The sequence below is a fragment of the Pseudophryne corroboree genome, chromosome 1 (assembly GCF_028390025.1).
Source record: "Pseudophryne corroboree isolate aPseCor3 chromosome 1, aPseCor3.hap2, whole genome shotgun sequence".
NCBI lineage: Eukaryota > Metazoa > Chordata > Amphibia > Anura > Myobatrachidae > Pseudophryne > Pseudophryne corroboree.
In genome coordinates this window covers 914,744,305-914,764,693 of record NC_086444.1, presented here as the reverse complement: position 1 = coordinate 914,764,693, position 20,389 = coordinate 914,744,305, and the positions used below count along the sequence as shown (strand labels likewise).

The 20,389-nt window shown below is 40.5% G+C and overlaps 3 pseudogenes; 1 reads left to right on the top strand and 2 right to left on the bottom strand.

The window, feature by feature from the left end:
* Positions 1-11,425: 11,425 nt before the first annotated feature.
* Positions 11,426-11,544, bottom strand: LOC134949071 (5S ribosomal RNA; annotated as a pseudogene).
* A 284-nt stretch (positions 11,545-11,828) lies between these two features.
* LOC134940255 (5S ribosomal RNA) lies at positions 11,829-11,947 on the bottom strand (annotated as a pseudogene).
* Positions 11,948-15,515: 3,568 nt separating this feature from the next.
* On the top strand, positions 15,516-15,634 carry LOC134946998 (5S ribosomal RNA; annotated as a pseudogene).
* The last annotated feature ends 4,755 nt before the right edge of the window (positions 15,635-20,389 follow it).

Below are 20,389 nucleotides of genomic sequence, written 5' to 3'. Positions count from 1 at the left end.
CTACGCTTTGTATCACCGGTTTCCAGAATACGCACACAGCTGAAAACCTCTTACGGCAACTGAGGAAGATCATCGCGGAATGGCTTACCCCAATTGGACTCTCCTGTGGATTTGTGGCATCGGACAACGCCAGCAATATTGTGTGTGCATTAAATATGGGCAAATTCCAGCACGTCCCATGTTTTGCACATACCTTGAATTTGGTGGTGCAGAATTATTTAAAAAACGACAGGGGCGTGCAAGAGATGCTGTCGGTGGCCAGAAAAATTGCGGGACACTTTCGGCGTACAGGCACCACGTACAGAAGACTGGAGCACCACCAAAAACTACTGAACCTGCCCTGCCATCATCTGAAGCAAGAAGTGGTAACGAGGTGGAATTCAACCCTCTATATGCTTCAGAGGTTGGAGGAGCAGCAAAAGGCCATTCAAGCCTATACAATTGAGCACGATATAGGAGGTGGAATGCACCTGTCTCAAGCGCAGTGGAGAATGATTTCAACGTTGTGCAAGGTTCTGATGCCCTTTGAACTTGCCACACGTGAAGTCAGTTCAGACACTGCCAGCCTGAGTCAGGTCATTCCCCTCATCAGGCTTTTGCAGAAGAAGCTGGAGACATTGAAGGAGGAGCTAACACGGAGCGATTCCGCTAGGCATGTGGGACTTGTGGATGGAGCCCTTAATTCGCTTAACAAGGATTCACGGGTGGTCAATCTGTTGAAATCAGAGCACTACATTTTGGCCACCGTGCTCGATCCTAGATTTAAAGCCTACCTTGGATCTCTCTTTCCGGCAGACACAAGTCTGCTGGGGTTGAAAGACCTGCTGGTGAGAAAATTGTCAAGTCAAGCGGAACGCGACCTGTCAACATCTCCTCCTTCACATTCTCCCGCAACTGGGGGTGCGAGGAAAAGGCTCAGAATTCCGAGCCCACCCGCTGGCGGTGATGCAGGGCAGTCTGGAGCGACTGCTGATGCTGACATCTGGTCCGGACTGAAGGACCTGACAACGATTACGGACATGTCGTCTACTGTCACTGCATATGATTCTCTCACCATTGAAAGAATGGTGGAGGATTATATGAGTGACCGCATCCAAGTAGGCACGTCACACAGTCCATACTTATACTGGCAGGAAAAAGAGGCAATTTGGAGGCCATTGCACAAACTGGCTTTATTCTACCTAAGTTGCCCTCCCACAAGTGTGTACTCCGAAAGAGTGTTTAGTGCCGCCGCTCACCTTGTCAGCAATCGGCGTACGAGGTTACATCCAGAAAATGTGGAGAAGATGATGTTCATTAAAATGAATTATAATCAATTCCTCCGCGGAGACATTGACCAGCAGCAATTGCCTCCACAAAGTACACAGGGAGCTGAGATGGTGGATTCCAGTGGGGACGAATTGATAATCTGTGAGGAGGGGGATGTACACGGTGATATATCGGAGGGTGATGATGAGGTGGACATCTTGCCTCTGTAGAGCCAGTTTGTGCAAGGAGAGATTAATTGCTTCTTTTTTGGGGGGGGTCCAAACCAACCCGTCATATCAGTCACAGTCGTGTGGCAGACCCTGTCACTGAAATGATGGGTTGGTTAAAGTGTGCATGTCCTGTTTTGTTTATACAACATAAGGGTGGGTGGGAGGGCCCAAGGACAATTCCATCTTGCACCTCTTTTTTCTTTTCTTTTTCTTTGCGTCATGTGCTGTTTGGGGAGGGTTTTTTGGAAGGGACATCCTGCGTGACACTGCAGTGCCACTCCTAAATGGGCCCGGTGTTTGTGTCGGCCACTAGGGTCGCTAATCTTACTCACACAGTCAGCTACCTCATTGCGCCTCTTTTTTTCTTTGTGTCATGTGCTGATTGGGGAGGGTTTTTTGGAAGGGACATCCTGCGTGACACTGCAGTGCCACTCCTAAATGGGCCCGGTGTTTGTGTCGGCCACTAGGGTCGCTAATCTTACTCACACAGTCAACTACCTCATTGCGCCTCTTTTTTTCTTTGCGTCATGTGCTGATTGGGGAGGGTTTTTTGGAAGGGACATCCTGCGTGACACTGCAGTGCCACTCCTAAATGGGCCCGGTGTTTGTGTCGGCCACTAGGGTCGCTAATCTTACTCACACAGTCAGCTACCTCATTGCGCCTCTTTTTTTCTTTGCGTCATGTGCTGATTGGGGAGGGTTTTTTGGAAGGGACATCCTGCGTGACACTGCAGTGCCACTCCTAAATGGGCCCGGTGTTTGTGTCGGCCACTAGGGTCGCTTATCTTACTCACACAGTCAGCTACCTCATTGCGCCTCTTTTTTTCTTTGCGTCATGTGCTGATTGGGGAGGGTTTTTTGGAAGGGACATCCTGCGTGACACTGCAGTGCCACTCCTAGATGGGCCAGGTGTTTGTGTCGGCCACTAGTGTCGCTTAGCTTAGTCATCCAGCGACCTTGGTGCAAATTTTAGGACTAAAAATAATATTGTGAGGTGTGAGGTATTCAGAATAGACTGAAAATGAGTGGAAATTATGGTTTTTGAGGTTAATAATAATATGGGATCAAAATGACCCCCAAATTCTATGATTTAAGCTGTTTTTTAGTGTTTTTTTAAAAAAACACCCGAATCCAAAACACACCCGAATCCGACAAAAAAAATTCGGTGAGGTTTTGCCAAAACGCGGTCGAACCCAAAACACGGCCGCGGAACCGAACCCAAAACCAAAACACAAAACCCGAAAAATTTCAGGCGCTCATCTCTACTGTACATTGATTTTTTTTTTAAGTTTGTAAACAAAATCCCATGTAATTTTGTAGACGTTTGTTCCATAGAGTCTTTAAATTCTAGTTGTTACCATTCTTGTTTCAGATCCATCTCCATTTCTGACCACAATGTATGCCTGTCCCACTGTATGCAAAAGGAATGAAGGAGACACTGTGGTCCTGCCCTAAATTTGGGTATATGAATAGGAGAAAACTACCATTTTCTATTGTCATTTTATATTAAATAAATCTACATTTTATCTTAACTTCAAATTGAAGAATATTCTGAAAGAATATTACTTAGTATATTGTAATAGTTAATTCCTACATAATTGTTATACTCCTCTGTATACGCATTGCATCAGTTACAAGGCTTTAAAGTACAGGTATTTGGTTATATGTAACTTTTCAGATTTTTAGTGTATAAAAACATGAGGTACTGTACAGGTGAATTTTTCCTCACCATGGAAGTCTCTATGAGAAAACTAAATTGCATGTTTTGCTGAATACATACATACTTTGTGCAGATTTTGTGCATTAAAATGTCATAATAAAAACAGTGAGATTATCCAGTTTATAAAGACATGATACTGTGGAAAATGCATGTAGAAGAAAATAAAACAGCAACAAAACTCTGGGTTTCTGTTTTAACAAACAAACATTTTTTTACTTACATTAATCACACTAACGTGAAGTGGAAACGGCAGCTGTACACTGTCCTGGGATCCCTGTCATGTTTTCTAAGGACACAGATTGATAATGGTGTCTACATTGGAGAGTTTACAAGTCATTTCTGGATTGCATTAGCATACTTTTGTGGTTTGCAAGTAGAAATAAACATTTACAAAGTACTGTATGACCAGAAATGTTTGAATATTCTCAATATAAATGTTTCTACAAGCCCAAATAAAAGTATATATTACTGTTTGTGTGTGAACAGTGAGGACTCTGTTCAGTGGTATTATACAATACTTCCATTCCTGAAATAAGTTAATGAGGGTTATTTATGATATAACACTACAAGTGACGACTTCCATCCATGTGATGCATCTCTCATTTAAAAATAAGGTGGTTCAGCAAGAAAGTAATTTTTTATGCAACCAGTCTTTTTATTATATTCTTTAAATGAGATGTAGTTACTATCCCAGCAGTCGGGATCCCGGTGGTCAGAATACTGACGCAGGGATCCCGACAGCCGAGAATGCCGACAGCTGCGCCAAGGCCATTCCCTCTCGTGGGTGTCTACAGCACCCACAGAGTGGGAATAGAACCTGTGGCGAGTGCAACATGGCAAGCGCAGGAAGCCCACAAGGGGCTTTCTAGCACTCAACCCGCTGTCGGCATTCTGGCGGCTGGGATCCCAGGGTCTGTATTCTGATCTCCGGGATCCCGGTCGCCGGCATTCCTATATCAACCCCTTCAAATAATAAACATGTATGACATCAACATAAATATGTAGTGGATATGTTCTAATACTTTTTGGATATTTGTTGAAATGACAGCGTTATCAATTGCTTGTTAAAGAATGCTGTCTAATACCCTCTTAGGGGAAAATTCAATCAGCTGCAGTTAATTACTGTGGTTAATTGATCCTGGGTGGTAATTTAATGACCCCCGATAGCAGGCAGTATCAGGGATTTTGTTTCACGTGCCGGAGGCAGGAGAAACAAAATTCAGATAACTTCTGTTCTCGGGTTCCTGCTGTTTCGGGTGAAAATGGGTGCAAAAAAAGGGGTCATTGAATGTCAGGGAAAAAAATGCTCTAAATTGGGTATTTACTGTGATTCTATACCACCATGATCACGGGTACTGTATATCCAAAGTGTGGGCTTTAGAAAAATATCTGTATGCAAGCAGATTCACCAATTGATTTGCAATATCATGGTTGTAGTCACATCGTTTCTGGTTGACAGCTGAGCTCAATTTGTCCTCTGGGCGAATAATGTTGTCAGAATATTTTCCCATACTACATAATGCCTGGAATTTGGATTAGAGGTTATTGTGGATACAGCCTCTTCAAATCTGTTTATTGTATGATCTTCTGGTCTAACATATATGATGAGGTCTCTACCAAAGCATTTTCTGTGCTAGAATCAAGCAAAGACCACTTTTGGAAGGGAACTGGGTGCATTGTATTTTCATCCTTGAGGTGGTAGGTTGATGTGCCTCAAAATATTCTTTTTCTGACATGGCACAAAAAGGAGATTTCTGAACTGCAGATACCTGGCTCACACTTTCTAATTACTTTCCATGCAAAATTAACACATAAAATATGCAGTCTTTGCAAGATTTTATTATTGAATATAATTAAAGCCTTGATTTTTGCATTTCAGCAAACCTTATATCTGTAGCTACAATAAAATGTATATTTTCAGATTCTATTACTTTAACTATTTAAAAAGAAGCTTATTCTGCTATATGGTAGTTGATGCCAGATTATCCTATTAAATAAATCACCACAAAGCAGTTGAAAAGCTTTCTGAGCTATTGAGATCTTGCTAAATTTATTGGGTCATTTTGTTGCTAGCCTGCCACTGCATTATTAAGACAAAGGAAACATTTTTCTTGGGTTTTGGCTCTCATGAACTTTGGTTACTTGAAACAGTGAGGCAATCAAAAAGTGCGGTGTCAGTACTGTGCCAGTTTCCAACTCATCTGACATCCAAACCACTTTCCAACATAAAAAAGAGATTTCCATAAATGTAATATTCCCAAAACAACAAAAAGAGAGACAGCTAATAAGTATTTCTGAGTGTACGCAGACATTATAAAGGGACAGAAAGTACTTATCAGGGCAAAATTTGGACAACTGTAGTGCAAGGTGGTTTCTGCATAACATAGTGGAATATTACATTGATGTCTGTTTCTCACTGATAAAGTAAATAGAGAAATCACATGACCATAGAGAGAATCTGGGCCTTGATTAATTTAGTTCTTAATTTTTTAGCAATGATACTGTTATCATTATCATGAACGTTATTAATTATTCTGTAAACTAGTTTAAACTCTATTAAATACTGTAATTAAATTAAAAAAACAGATTATTATCTGCTTTCACATTTACTGTAGCTATATTTATTACATTGTCCTGACCCCATATTCTTTTTGTTTGCTGTTGGCTTGAGTAAGAGGGATAAAAAGAGGGATTGTGTTTTAATGTGCTGACTTGGGTAAATTCCTAGATAACACTCAATCAATAGAAGTCTTTCTACAAGTATACATTTTTGCTCGTCTCCAAGCTGATATTACTTTAGGAATTAAAATGTACAATGTTAGTGCTATAATGAGGAGCCAAAGCTATCTCTAGGTAATTATAGAATCTGGAGTATTGCTTAAAAACAAATCAGGCTGTAGTACAGTGCTGTGAGAAGATAACTAACAAAACAAATTCAGTGCTACATAAAAAATACTGTAGAAAAATGAATCTGATTGCAAAGCCATGGTTATATTTTAAACACAGTATAATAGCATTATAATATTAATATGTAATTATAAATCTTTAGATATAAATTACACAGTCTTGTCTGGAGTCAGATCTGCCTAGAGTATACCATGTAGTAAAGTCTTGAAATGAAATTGAAAATTATTGCGGTTAAAGATACTGTATAGAAAATAAATATCAAAGAAGGACCCACAGGCATAGAGTCAACCATACTTAATTTTCAGAGCGAAAAGTTTTAAAGATCTTTCCCTGGAAATTAATATCCCTATTTTCCATTTTGATTAACTGTAAAACAAATTCTTGTGGAGGGGAGTTCCAAATGTTTTATTTTAGAGTGATTGCTGCCAGCCCATGAAGGATGCATTATTAGCTTCACCCACTCCCTATCCCCAAATGTCATCAAACTGCCAATCACTAACAGTCAGATGTTGTACTGCATCCTATGCCACAGACATGTGTCAGCATCTGGGGTCTTACCTGGACGCCGGGGCCGCGGGGTCTGCCGTGCGGGCTGCTGGTGGGCAGTGGTGGTGGAGGGATGCTGCGGCGGGTAGGCGGCTATGGTGGGTCCGCTGCGGCGGATCTCACTGAATGTAGTTGCCGGGAGGCTAGGGACAGGAGAGTGTCTAAGCACCAGCATGAATGTCTGCCTTACAGGGAGCCGCCATGTTGGAGACCAATTTTGAGCAATGGTGCAGGCTTCTTGTTGTGTCCAGCCAATCCAGGGAGATCTCTCCTTATGAAAAAGGGGCTGGCTTATGACAGGGGCGCCAGTGCTTCAAGTTATTACTAAGGTGTAGGTGCTATAGCTCTTTGCTCCCAGGATTTCTTCTGAGTCTTGGTTACTCCCTTCATTTATTAGTTGCAGCAGCCATGCCATTTGTAACCTACTGCTACCTGTGAGAGCGCACCTGGGAACCCCGACCCGGTAAGGGTCTCGGGTCACGGACAGTTCCCGTGCTCTTCAGCCTCATCTTTCAAGCCAAAGTTTACAAGTCCACAGTTCATTACCTTCAGCCTCTTCTTTCAAACCACAGTCCACAAGTCCACGGTACATAATATTCAGCCTCGTCTTTCAAGCCACAGTTCACCAGTCCACAGTTCTTTATCCTCAGCCTCATCTTTCAAACCACAGTCCACAAGTCCGCAGTTCAGCCTCTTCTTTCAAACCACAATCCACAAGTCCGCAGTTCACTATCTTCAGCCTCATCTTTTAAGCCACAGTTCACCAGTCCGCAGTTCTTTATCCTCAGCCTCGTCTTTCAAACAACAGTCCACAAGTCCGCAGTTCAGCCTCTTCTTTCAAACCACAGTCCACAAGTCCGCAGTTCGGCGTTGTCTTTCAAGCCACAGTCTACAAGTCCACAGTTCTTTATCTTCAGTCTCATTTTTTAACGACAACTCTCCATCTCCTAGCTCTGCCTACGTCCTCCATTGATCTCGTGTCTCATGAGAAGGAACTATATCCTGTCCCCTTGTCTTCTTCATCCACAGGAAATCACTTCCTTGGGCAAATCTCAGTCACCGGATCTTCAAACCTAGCCGAACGTGACAACACGTACTGGACATGCGCAGCATGGGTCTGACGCATGCACAGAGGACCAATAATTGGTACTTTGGGTCAGAGATGCATCTCCAATCACATCTGAATAAAGCCACTGTACTTTAGACATATGCAGGCCAAATTATCATAGTAAGCCACTTACCAGATTCTCTTTCTTGTTCGATGATTGATGCACAGATACCCACACACACAAAGTACAGACTTGCTAGAAAAATCTGCTGCACAGGGCATGTGCAGCAGCTCCATTCCTCCCTTTATACTGCATGTAATGGCTGCTGGCCAGGCTGAGGGAAAAGCTGGTTTCCATGCAACTGGAAACCCTCTGCATTTGCCTATTACAGCAGAACTAATCTGTACTTTTCTCATCAGGACTGAGTTTTACTCACTTTTCCTCCTGCGTTCACTTATTGTAAAAATGGACTCCTCAATTCAGATATTCATTTACAGAAAGCTTGATCTGCAATAGAGCAGTCACCACAATGAAGTTATGCAGCTGGAGTAAAACTGTAAAACACACTTGAGATGTTGCTGAACTGCTGGGACCCACAGGAGTCTGTTGTCTATCCCTTTTTAAAACTCTCCTGCTTTATTCCCTTTCTGAGACATTGGGAAAAATATACCATAATATCTAAAGAGTGAAGTGGACAAGTTGAGAAGTTGCCCATAGCTATCAGTTTCTAGCTAGTATTTATCAAGTTGATTCTATAAAATGAAAGGTACTGTAGATGCTAATTGGTTGCTTTGGGCAATTTTTCCTCTTTGTTCACTGGTTAGCCGGGTCTGACATGCAGAGATGCCTCAGGAAATAACATTCTGTATCGCTGTATGTCATGGTGATTTGCAGTGGACTTTTTGGTGCTAATCATAATAGGGCAGAGGCAAGAACATGCCCTCTCATAAGAGCCCATCCCAGTGAGGATAAAAAGTAAAGTAATAGCTAAAATTAAAGTATAACTTTATTTCATGGTCAGGATCCAGTTTCTTTAATGCACATGCATGTCCACTGTAAATGTAGCCTCTAGGCCTACAACAGTTAACTGCTAAAGGGCTAAGCATTTTGGGGCATGGTAACTGAGGCCTTAGAACACTATAGGGACTTACTTAGCTATGGTAAAGAGGAGACACTGCAGAATTGCCCAGATATGCAAAAATGCTGCAACCCCCAAAAACAACGAATTTAGGAGGACTGATCCCATTTTACTTGAGAAATAATCCCCATATTCTTAACTGCCATTGTCATGCCAATATACTTTAGACACCAAAGACATTATTGCTGTATAGTGGAAAATAATAATATTGGCTCTAGATAACTTTTAAGCATGACCTTATAATCATTTTTAATTCCCAATACATTGATAGTCTGTCCTAAATAACAAATCAGTTCATGAATACCAACATGAGTAACAGTTATCAGTTTCTGAAAAGACTTGATAGTAAATTAGCATCAATCTCTATGAAGTGGTTCATCATACTATCATGTATAATTAGTTTCTCTATGAAGTGGTTCATCATACTATCATGTACAGTATACAGCTGTGACAGAGCTGTGCTGTTACTGCTATTTAAACTTGCTTCCATATGTATTTGACCTCCAAAGTAAACATTCATTAGGCAAACTGTGTTTCAAATTCAGAGACAAAGTTAGGGTTCAGATAACTAGGGGTAAATATAAAATGTAAAGTAAGAAAGGATTTTCTGTTTAAAGACTGCTACATTGTTAGTCAATTTTAGGTAATTATGTTGTCCATAAAACTATGCAGCCACCTATCTTTTAAATATCATCATCATCATCATCATCAAAATAATATTTTATTTCGTTAGCCTTATGAAACTTATGAAGTATATACATTTTCAAACTATATTTTCATTGAAACTTCTTTAGCCTATTGATGACTCATATAGAGTACAGTAAGTTGAGGGAATACTTGGTACTCAAGGATTCCAAAAATGTATGTTTTCCAGATGAGTCAGTAATGAACGTACCCATGCACCAGTAAGGAGATCTATAAAGCTAAAAGTGCTAAGGGTCCTGGAGAATTCAGTTTGCCCACCACATAATTCTATGTTCTTGAGCCCGCTAGTTATTTTCTGAAAATTATGAGTATCTATATAGACAAGTGTGTTTACCAGGAAAGCTATCGGCGCCACAGATGCAGTATACCAAATAGAAACACTAGCAGTGGAACTACAGATTTATAATTAGCCTAGTGGGCACTCCCCATGTGTTATCAGGGCGTCAGCTTTGTACCTCAAATATAGTTAGGCACCGGTATAAGTGTCTAAAAATAGAGATTTAGGAGCAAAGGATAAGGTAATAAAAAGCGACCACTGGTGCAAAAACCATTTGTAAAACTAGGCAGTTATAAAAAATGTTTTTACATTTATTACAATATGCACTAAAACAAACCGAGTGTTTACAAAGTAAAAATAGGTACAAATGCCATACATAAAAAAACATATATAAAAAAATGCATGGAAAGACTGGAAAGCATAAAAGGGGTACATATGACATAAAATACGTAAGAATGAAAAAGTTTTCAAAAAAGTTTAAAAAAAAAGGTTAAAAAAGAGAGGAGTAAAGTATCTTAACTTAGTCACTGAGGTTAGATCAAGGCAGCACCCAACACTTTCGTCCTATCTGGACTTCATCAAGGGGTGATTAAAGACTAGAGACAGATCCTATATATATACTCATTCTAAGAGGAAGTGGTGGTTACATCACTTCCTGTAGTTAATTGTTTAGTGTGATCAAAAAACACCAAAATAGTAGTAGAATTATTCTATATTGTAGCTATATTGATGGACACATCAGGTATCTAAAACTTAATGTAAAACGAGCAGTGTAACAAGTTTAAAACATGAATGATACACTGAGCCGCGGACTTCCTGTCCGGACAGTCCGTGACATCATATCCGCCCCATATTCGGTGTCCTTGTACTCGAAGTGCGCATGCGTTCGCTCCGTGCGGCGGACCATGCTCCCTTCACTAGAGGGTGTCCTTGATGCGGCGGACGGGTTTCCCAATGTCTTATGATGGTAGTGGTGTGAGCGGAGTCCTCCGGCGGCCATTTTATGTTAGAAAAGGTCCTCTGAATTCTGTGTTCACGGCGGCCATGTTTTTGGAGTACAGATATGCTCGATGGCTTTTTCTCATTGTTGTCATTGTTTAAATCCTTTCCAAAAACTATGTCCCGCTCCATCATCAGTTTACATGTGTGAAGATATACAAAAGAGAAAACGGGGTCAGGGGCATATTGACGTTGCTTACATATAATTAAAAGGTACATCAGAGGCATGAAATCATAATTTCTAAATGTACATCTGTTGCATTACACCTTAATTTATCTGTGTTCTAGCAACACGGCATTAGAGAGAAATACCGCGATAATGATGATGTACATAATTTAGTTTTTATACAATTTTGTATAAGTGGGCTACTTCTTTGCAGTGATCATTACAGGTGGATAAGAAAAAGGGAAAGAGAGAAGTGAACAGTAGGGATGATTCAGAGCCGAGGTTAATAATCTTTAATATAATATTGAGATTGTGCAGATTAGAGTGAGAGGTTAGCAGACATTTGAAGGGAAGAAGAGCGTGAAAAAACTTGATTGAAAGGTAGTAGTGCATATACACATAATTGCTAGAGAATTCCTCCAGTTTTTTCAGCATCCTTAGGTTTACAACACCCGATCTTTCAAGGAGGTCTCCCATCCTTGTACTGACCGGGCCCAGCCTCGCTTAGCTTCCAAGATCAGACGGTATTGGGTGTCCCCAGGCTGGTATGATTGTAATAATATTGTGGGATTGTGGACGAAAACTCATCTCTGGCAGTGTATATAATAAAGATACAGATTTAGTATCCAGAGCCGGATACGTGATTATCCTAAAAAGTGAGATATTTCTAAAAGGTGCTGTATAGCTTATATAAGGACCATGAACAGAACGTCAGAGAGAATTATACAGAGTTTGTAAAGATAAGAGTGTCATAAAAGACATTACAGTAGCAAGAGAGTGGAGGGTGGGGAACTCTCAATTAGGTAGTTCAGAATTGAATTCTCTGTCCCGTCCTTAGTTAGTTGGTTACAGCACCTGGTCTCCCCTGGGGGTCTCCCAACCAGGTACTGGCCAGGCCCAACACTGCTTCGCTTCCAAGATCGGTCGGAGTTGGGCATGTCCAGTGTGGTATGGCTGTAATATTAGTAAGGAAAACGGGACTCCATTTCATGATGAAGGACAGAAGGAGCACGATGTATGGAATGGCTTACGTTATAAGAAGGGTGCTATCTCATATCCTTCATTGAGGCCATCTGGGTATAGAGTGTTCAGTTCGTAGATCCAGAACATCTCTCTCCTGGAGAGGAGTTTGGAAAGGTCTCCTCCTCTGTCTCCCAAAGATACCAATTCGATGCCTTTGTAGGTTAGTTCCTCTGGGTCTGAGTTGTGGTGTTGATGGAAGTGTCTTGAGACTGCATGTGTTAATACTTTGTTCCTTATATTTCTCACGTGCTCCTGTATGCGGAGTTTCAAGGCCCTCTTGGTTTTGCCGATGTACTTCATTTTACATGGGCATTCTAGGAGATAGATCACTGATGAAGTGTTGCAGTTGATGAACTGTTTAATGCGGTATTCTTTGTTGGTTCCATGAAATGATTTCCTGTTCTGATGAAGGTTTCTGCAGATATTGCATCTGCCACACTTGAAACTGCCTACACATTTTGGCATGGTATTTCTTGCTTCCGGATTCCTTAACATACTGGGTGCCACAAGGTCCTTTAGACTTTGAGATTTCCGGAACACCATTTTTGGTTCCTTAGTGAGGTAGTCCTTCAGTATGGGATCCATTAGCAAGATGTGCCAGTGTTTCCTCAGAGTTTGTTTAATGAGGTTGCCATGCCTACTGTAGGTGGTGATGAATTTGACTGTATCCTCTTTGTTTTCCTTGGGTTTGTATTCCAAAAGTTCTCCTCTTTCCAGGGCTTTGGTTCTGGTGGTCGCTCCTTCCAGAAGTCGAGTGGGATACCCCTTGTCCTTAAATCTTTCTTTATAAACTTCAAGTTGTTGGTCTCTGTCCTTAGTGGTTTTGCAGTTACGTGCTATTCTATTAAATTGCGAAAAAGGAATATTGTCTTTCCACTGTTGCCGGTGATTGCTCCTGTAGTGTACGTAACTGTTCATGTCTACGTTTTTAATATAGTTGCTTGTGATGACATCCTTTTCCGAGTGTGTTAATGCCAGGTCCAGGAATTCAATTCTTCAACGTTATCCGTGGCTGTGAACCTGAGATTCATGTTGTTAGCCGAAATGTATGTTAGAAATTCTTTAACGGTTTGCTCGTCTCCTTCCCACACAATCAAAATGTCGTCGATGTAGCGTTTATAAAAAATGATGTTCCGCTGGTATGGATTGTTTGTAAAAATGTGCCTATTCTCCCACTGTCCCATAAAAAGATTGGCGAAGCTGGGTACGAAGATGGTGCCCATCGCGGTTCCGCAGATCTGGAGGTAAAACCCATCTAAAAATTTAAAATAATTATGCTTCAAAATAAAATCCATGAGTTCGCATATAAAAAGTCTGTGATCCTCGGTGATGAGATGGTCTTTGCTGAGAAATTCATTGCAAGCTTCGATCCCCTTATTGTGCTCTATACAAGTGTACAAGGACTGCACATCAATTGTGACCCATCTGTATGTGTCCTTCCACTGGAATTTTTCCATCAAATTTAGGACCGCTGTGGTGTCCTTCAAGTACGCTGGAAGTTCCACCACATATTTTCTAAGGAATATGTCCACATACTCCGAGAGATGTGAGGTTAGGGAATCAATCCCTGCCACTATCGGTCTGTCTGGGGGATTATCCAGGGATTTATGTATTTTGGGGAGAAAGTAAAAAATGGGGGTGACGGGGTTGGAATTTAGGAGATATTGATACTCATCCTTAATAATTATTTCACGTCTGAAGCCCTTTAGAAGCATTGTCCTTAGTTCTTCCACAAATGTTTCCTTGGGATCGTTGGGCAGTGGCGTGTATGAGGATCTGTCTCCTAGTAATCTATTTGCTTCTATGGTATAGGCTTCTCTATCCATGATAACCAACCCCCCCCCCCCTTTGTCAGCTGCTTTTATGACTATGTTCTTATTTTCCTGTAGTCTTTTCATAGCTTCTGTTTCCCTGTTCGTAAGATTTCTCTCTTTTATTGGTGTGATGCTTGCATCACAGAGGTCCTTCTTTACTAGTTCGTAAAAGAGGCCTACATTGTGTCCTTTGGATTCTAGGGGATAGAACTTGGAGGTGGGTTTTAGGCCAGATTTAGATTGTTCGTAATTTTGTATTATTGCGTCTTCTTTCTTGAGAAAGTGACGTTTAAGGGTGATTTTCCGTATGAACTTATTCAGGTCTATAAAGACATCGAACTTGTTAATTCCCTTTGTGGGTGCGAATGAGAGACCTTTATTTAGCAGCAAGGTTTCATGGTTGGTCAGCGTATGGCTCGAGAGGTTGAAGATGCCTTTGTTTGTTGGAGGTTCTAATGCAGGTTTCGTCTTTTGAAAAGGCTTTTCCCTCCTGCCCCCTCGGCATCCTCTTCTTCTTCGAACCTTCTTTTCCGTGGAGATGTGTGTGTGGTTTTCCATCTTGCAGCTGCCCTTACCGTATCCTGATGGTGTTGGTTTGTGCTGGGTGATAAAAAAGACTCCTCTGTGTTTGAGTTCAATCTCTGTAATGTTGAAAACCTGTTAGTGGTTCTAGTCTGGTTCATTTGAGTTTCCCTTGTATTTGTTCTGGGTCCTCTTTGTTTCTTGGGGACCGACTGCCAGTAGTCCCTCTTTCCTTTGGGGTCTTGTTGGCCTCCTCTGTTAAAACGACTCCAGTTTTTGATCATATTATTTTCATAATCGTATCTGTCTCTAGCAAATTTCCTTTCTTTATTCTTGATCACCTCCTCCTCCTCTATGTGTTCAAGTTTCTTATTTAGGACTTTTTCATTTATCCTGAAGTCCTCTTTGTCATTATGGACCTCCATTTTGCTCTCCGCCTCCTTAATCTCTACTTCTAAGTCTGAGATAATGCGTTTTTTCTCTGCTATTAATAATCTCATGAGGCTAATGGAACAGTTATGTAGTGTGTTGTCCCACTCTTTCATGAAATCCTGGTTATTCAGTCCAAAAGTGGGCTGTTTCGAAATCCTTAAGCCCCTAGGAACTCTGTTGACACTGACATAGTGCTCCAGGCCCCTAATGTCCCACTATGCCTTAACTTCCTTTGTCAAAAGTCTTTCTATGCTCCAAAACATGTCATCAAGGTTGTTAATGGCAGGTTCAGTTTCGGGGACGGTGGTTTCATTAAAGATTTTTTGGCAGAGGTTACTCCTTTTGTTAGTGCGTTCTTTTGTTCCAAACATACTGTGTCTGATACTGACTTCCACCAGGCAGCTGAAAACAGTAATACCAAACAGAGATGTGTACCAGGAAAGCTATCGGCGCCACAGGACTAAGGACGGGACAGAGAATTCAATTCTGAACTACCTAATTGAGAGTTCCCCACCCTCCACTCTCTTGCTACTGTAATGTCTTTTATGACACTCTTATCTTTACAAACTCTGTATAATTCTCTCTGACGTTCTGTTCATGGTCCTTATATAAGCTATACAGCACCTTTTAGAAATATCTCACTTTTTAGGATAATCACGTATCCGGCTCTGGATACTAAATCTGTATCTTTATTATATACACTGCCGGAGATGAGTTTTCATCCACAATCCCACAATATTATTACAATCATACCAGCCTGGGGACGCCCAATACCGTCTGATCTTGGAAGCTAAGCGAGGCTGGGCCCGGTCAGTACAAGGATGGGAGACCTCCTTGGAAGATCGGGTGTTGTAAACCTAAGGATGCTGAAAAAACTGGAGGAATTCTCTAACAATTATGTGTATATGCACTACTACCTTTCAATCAAGTTTTTTCACGCTCTTCTTCCCTTCAAATGTCTGCTAACCTCTCACTCTAATCTGCACAATCTCAATATTATATTAAAGATTATTAACCTCGGCTCTGAATCATCCCTACTGTTCACTTCTCTCTTTCCCTTTTTCTTATCCACCTGTAACGATCACTGCAAAGAAGTAGCCCACTTATACAAAATTGTATAAAAACTAAATTATGTACATCATCATTATCGCGGTATTTCTCTCTAATGCCGTGTTGCTAGAACACAGATAAATTAAGGTGTAATGCAACAGATGTACATTTAGAAATTTTGATTTCATGCCTCTGATGTACCTTTTAATTATATGTAAGCAACGTCAATATGCCCCTGACCCCGTTTTCTCTTTTGTATATCTTCACACATGTAAACTGATGATGGAGCGGGACATAGTTTTTGGAAAGGATTTAAACAATGACAACAATGAGAAAAAGCCATCGAGCATATCTGTACTCCAAAAACATGGCCGCCGTGAACACAGAATTCAGAGGACCTTTTCTAACATAAAATGGCCGCCGGAGGACTCCGCTCACACCACTACCATCATAAGACATTGGGAAACCCGTCCGCCGCATCAAGGACACCCTCTAGTGACGGGAGCATGCGCACTTCGAGTACAAGGACACCGGATATGGGGCGGATATGATGTCACGGACTGTCCGGACAGAAAGTCCGCGGCTCCGTGTATCATTCATGTTTTAAACTTGTTACACTGCTCGTTTTACATTAAGTTTTAGATACCTGATGTGTCCATCAATATAGCTACAATATAGAATAATTCTACTACTATTTTGGTGTTTTTTGATCACACTAAACAATTAACTACAGGAAGTGATGTAACCACCACTTCCTCTTAGAATGAGTATATATATAGGATCTGTCTCTAGTCTTTAATCACCCCTTGATGAAGTCCAGATAGGACGAAAGCGTTGGGTGCTGCCTTGATCTAACCTCAGTGACTAAGTTAAGATACTTTACTCCTCTCTTTTTTAACCTTTTTTTTTAAACTTTTTTGAAAACTTTTTCATTCTTACGTATTTTATGTCATATGTACCCCTTTTTTGCTTTCCAGTCTTTCCATGCATTTTTTTTTATATATGTTTTTTTTATGTATGGCATTTGTACCTATTTTTACTTTGTAAACACTCGGTTTGTTTTAGTGCATATTGTAATAAATGTAAAAAAATTTTTTATAACTGCCTAGTTTTACAAATGGTTTTTGCACCAGTGGTCACTTTTTATTACCTCATCCTTTGCTCCTAAATCTATATAGACAAGCAAAGGTTTGTGGACAGGACATGTGCCCTGATTCAAACATTCTGGATCAAAAACACCAAAAACTAACATTGGTAGCACTGCATAAGAACTGCACGGTATGATTTGTAGTTATTTTAAGGGCAATACAGTACACAAAATATCAATAGCTTGGAAAAAAGAAACAGCAGAGTCCAATTCCTTGTCAAATCCTGCAAATTACCTTCTTTTGTTAAACCCAGATGATTAGTAAATGGATTTTAAATGTAATTGTTAATTGAAAAAGATTCTAAAACATAACAATGGAGCAATAGCTGACATTAATCAAATGTTACATTTTGCCCCAAAACATTTACTTAGTAATATTGGGAATTAAACATCGAAATACAAAATGTCTATACATTAGTGTATCTAATGTAATTGGATTAAAAAAGTGTATAGCAAAGCATAGGCTTCGTATAGGCTAGTGATTAATCTGAAACAAAAATAAAAGTGCAAAACCTGAAATACTAAAATGGGTTAATCCAAGTTCACAAAGAAAAATCACCAGATGATGCCAACTTCGAACTTCGTTGAGTTACCCAATGACTACTTAAGAAATTCACAGACAAATTTGTCATAAAGCAGTATTGCTTATTAAATAGTACAAACTACTGTAAAGGTCCTTAAAATAAAAATGTGTTGCTAGGTTTAAACATTGTACATATGAGGTTCCCAATCTCATACAGTACCTGTGGCTGTCTAATTTTGGAGATTGGTACAGTATGTCAGATAGACAAGCTACATTTTAACAATCAGACAAGGGTTAGTGTGTTGTCTACCTGATATGCTGACATGTTACTTATGAAATCTGCTGCACTGTAACCATGTTGGCTTTGCTACTGTAAACATGATAGTAAATCATCAGTAATCTGACTTCAACCCCATATTTCTTCTTGGCACTTTATATGGCTCTACATAAATAGGAACAAGCTCTGTACATAAGAGTTGGCAGTAGTGGCAAAGCTGTCAGGGGATGGGAGAGAGAGGCACAGAATTATGTATATATTGTGATGGTATAATGAGCACTGTGGGTGAGTATATGTTGTCTGTCATGGTAATCAAGATGGCAATGAAGACAATTATCAAACCAGGAAGGAGGATTGCAATAGCTATAAATGTAGTCTTGTGGGTCAAGTTAAATAAGATTGTATTTCAAATTCTACATTGAGACTGAAAGTTTATAATTATTTCTGTTGAAGTATCAATTTTGCTGATTTTTTTATGTAAACCATGTGCTGTCACTTTGCAGAAGGCAAAGGAAGGAAATGACTTCACACTGGCTTCCATGATGTTAGCAAAAGTGTTTAGATAGATTGTACTGGTTTATTGCAATTAGTATGTTTCTAATATGTTTCCCAACTCTTTTCCCAGGTAACACTCTGTATTGTGACCTACATACTGTTTACACATAGATAAGTGATAAGGTAAATTACATTCTTGGAAATGCAGATCATGGAATCCTTAACCCAGATGGAAGATAGGCAGCCCCTGAAAGGAGGAAAGCTGAAACTGAGGCAGGAGGATGAGGAAGCTCCTCTGCCTAAGGTAAACCCCAGGGTCAAGGCAAGTGGTGGCCACAGAGGGATGGTCAATAGGCAGCTACCAGCAGTTAAGTGCACCAGCTTAGCCGCTGTGTGATGCATGGGTGTGGGGGGGTTATAGTGCCACTTGTCTGCCTCCCCTCTGTAATGTGTAACTTCTGATTGGAGTTCTGTGTCTGCTAGCACCTTGGTCTGGAGTATTGCTCTCCACCACTCATACTGTACTGCAGCTTTGATCTCTGGGCTATAACTGTCTGCATGCAGTGCTGAGAGTGTCTCTTATCATGGATCTGAACATCATATGGGTAAAATATACAGCTTGTTTTAGGAATTATCCCAGCTAGGGCTGTCCCACCCATGGCTAGTATGTATATTAAGTAATGCTAATACAGTCATCTGCTGACTGCTTGATTCCCCAATGACAGCTCACTACACATATGCAGTTTTGCACCACTTCTCTTCTGACTGCCCTACCATTGCATTCCCGCTCTGGGCCCTTCATGCCCAGTCCAACAGTGTACTCAGTCATAGTTTTGGTACTGAAGTAGCTTAGATGTTTGCAAATGTACAATGGTGGAAGCCTGTTGTTTGGAAGTGATCTTTCAACAAAGTAGTTGCTGTAGTTTTGCGTTTTGAAGTGTTAGGGAATTATGCTTTTCTGTGTTTTTATATATACTGCTGTGGGTACTAATTGTAGAGCTGGACCTAGGTATTTGTTATTTATCAGGATGTGCCACTGCTTGTTGATAATTTTTTAGATATCTTCAGAGGAAAAGGACTCAAACTTCCACCAACAAACAACCTCAAGAAATTGGAAACATTCATCAATGTATAGCACTCTCAAAAAAGATACTTTCTTATACACCCTACTCTATCAGTTCTATACACTATCTAGTCTAATAAGCCACCCATGTATAAAGCCAATCTTTATGCAGAGACTCATGTTGTTCCTGTATGGAGGATTGAGCTGAAGATGTGTGGTAAAGGCATGCGTGCACACTAGGGTCATATGTCGCATATGATGCACCTACGGCACTGCAGAGTTATGATGGGGAAGGTAGACAACGCCAAGCGCTATACTCTAACATTTATCACTTTAGAAATGTTAATGTTCAGGTATATGATTGTCTGATTTGGTCTATTAGGATGCTGGTGGAAATGCTTGCATCTAGGCACACTGAAATGTTGGTAGCTGCAAAGTTATCTGTAAGCTTCAGGTTATCAAACTGGTGTAATACCAATGAACCTCATTTATCAATTACGTCTGCCTGGTGCTGGATTTCACTTATACTGTACCTCTGCTCTATTCATTCAACAAGCTCTCTGTACTGATATCATTCAAACTTGCTACTAATCACACTTTCCTTTTCACACCCCTTGTGTCTGAAAGAGGTAGAAGCTGGGTCAGATTGGCCTTCAGGGGTACAGGGGAAACCCCTGATGGGCCCCTCTACCTGAGGGCCCACCCTCTTCTCAAGGGATCAGGTCCCAGGCTATGCACTTGAATTGTACATTATACATGTGTTAAATTATACTACACAGGAATAAGGTGTATTCTCTACAGGCATTGCTGTTATTATTCTGGTATATTATCAAGCATGCACAAGCAGTACAGTATTTAAAATATATAGTTATCTAGGATCCCAGACCATGCACTTAGTAATAATTAGCCAAAGTTCTAAGCATTGGGCCTCCACCACTGCATTCCACTGATGGGCCCTTCATGTCCCAGTTTGACACTGGGTAGAAAAGAAGATGCATAACATAGCACCACCAGGTATGTTGGTGATAATAATAATAATAATAATAATAATAACTAAG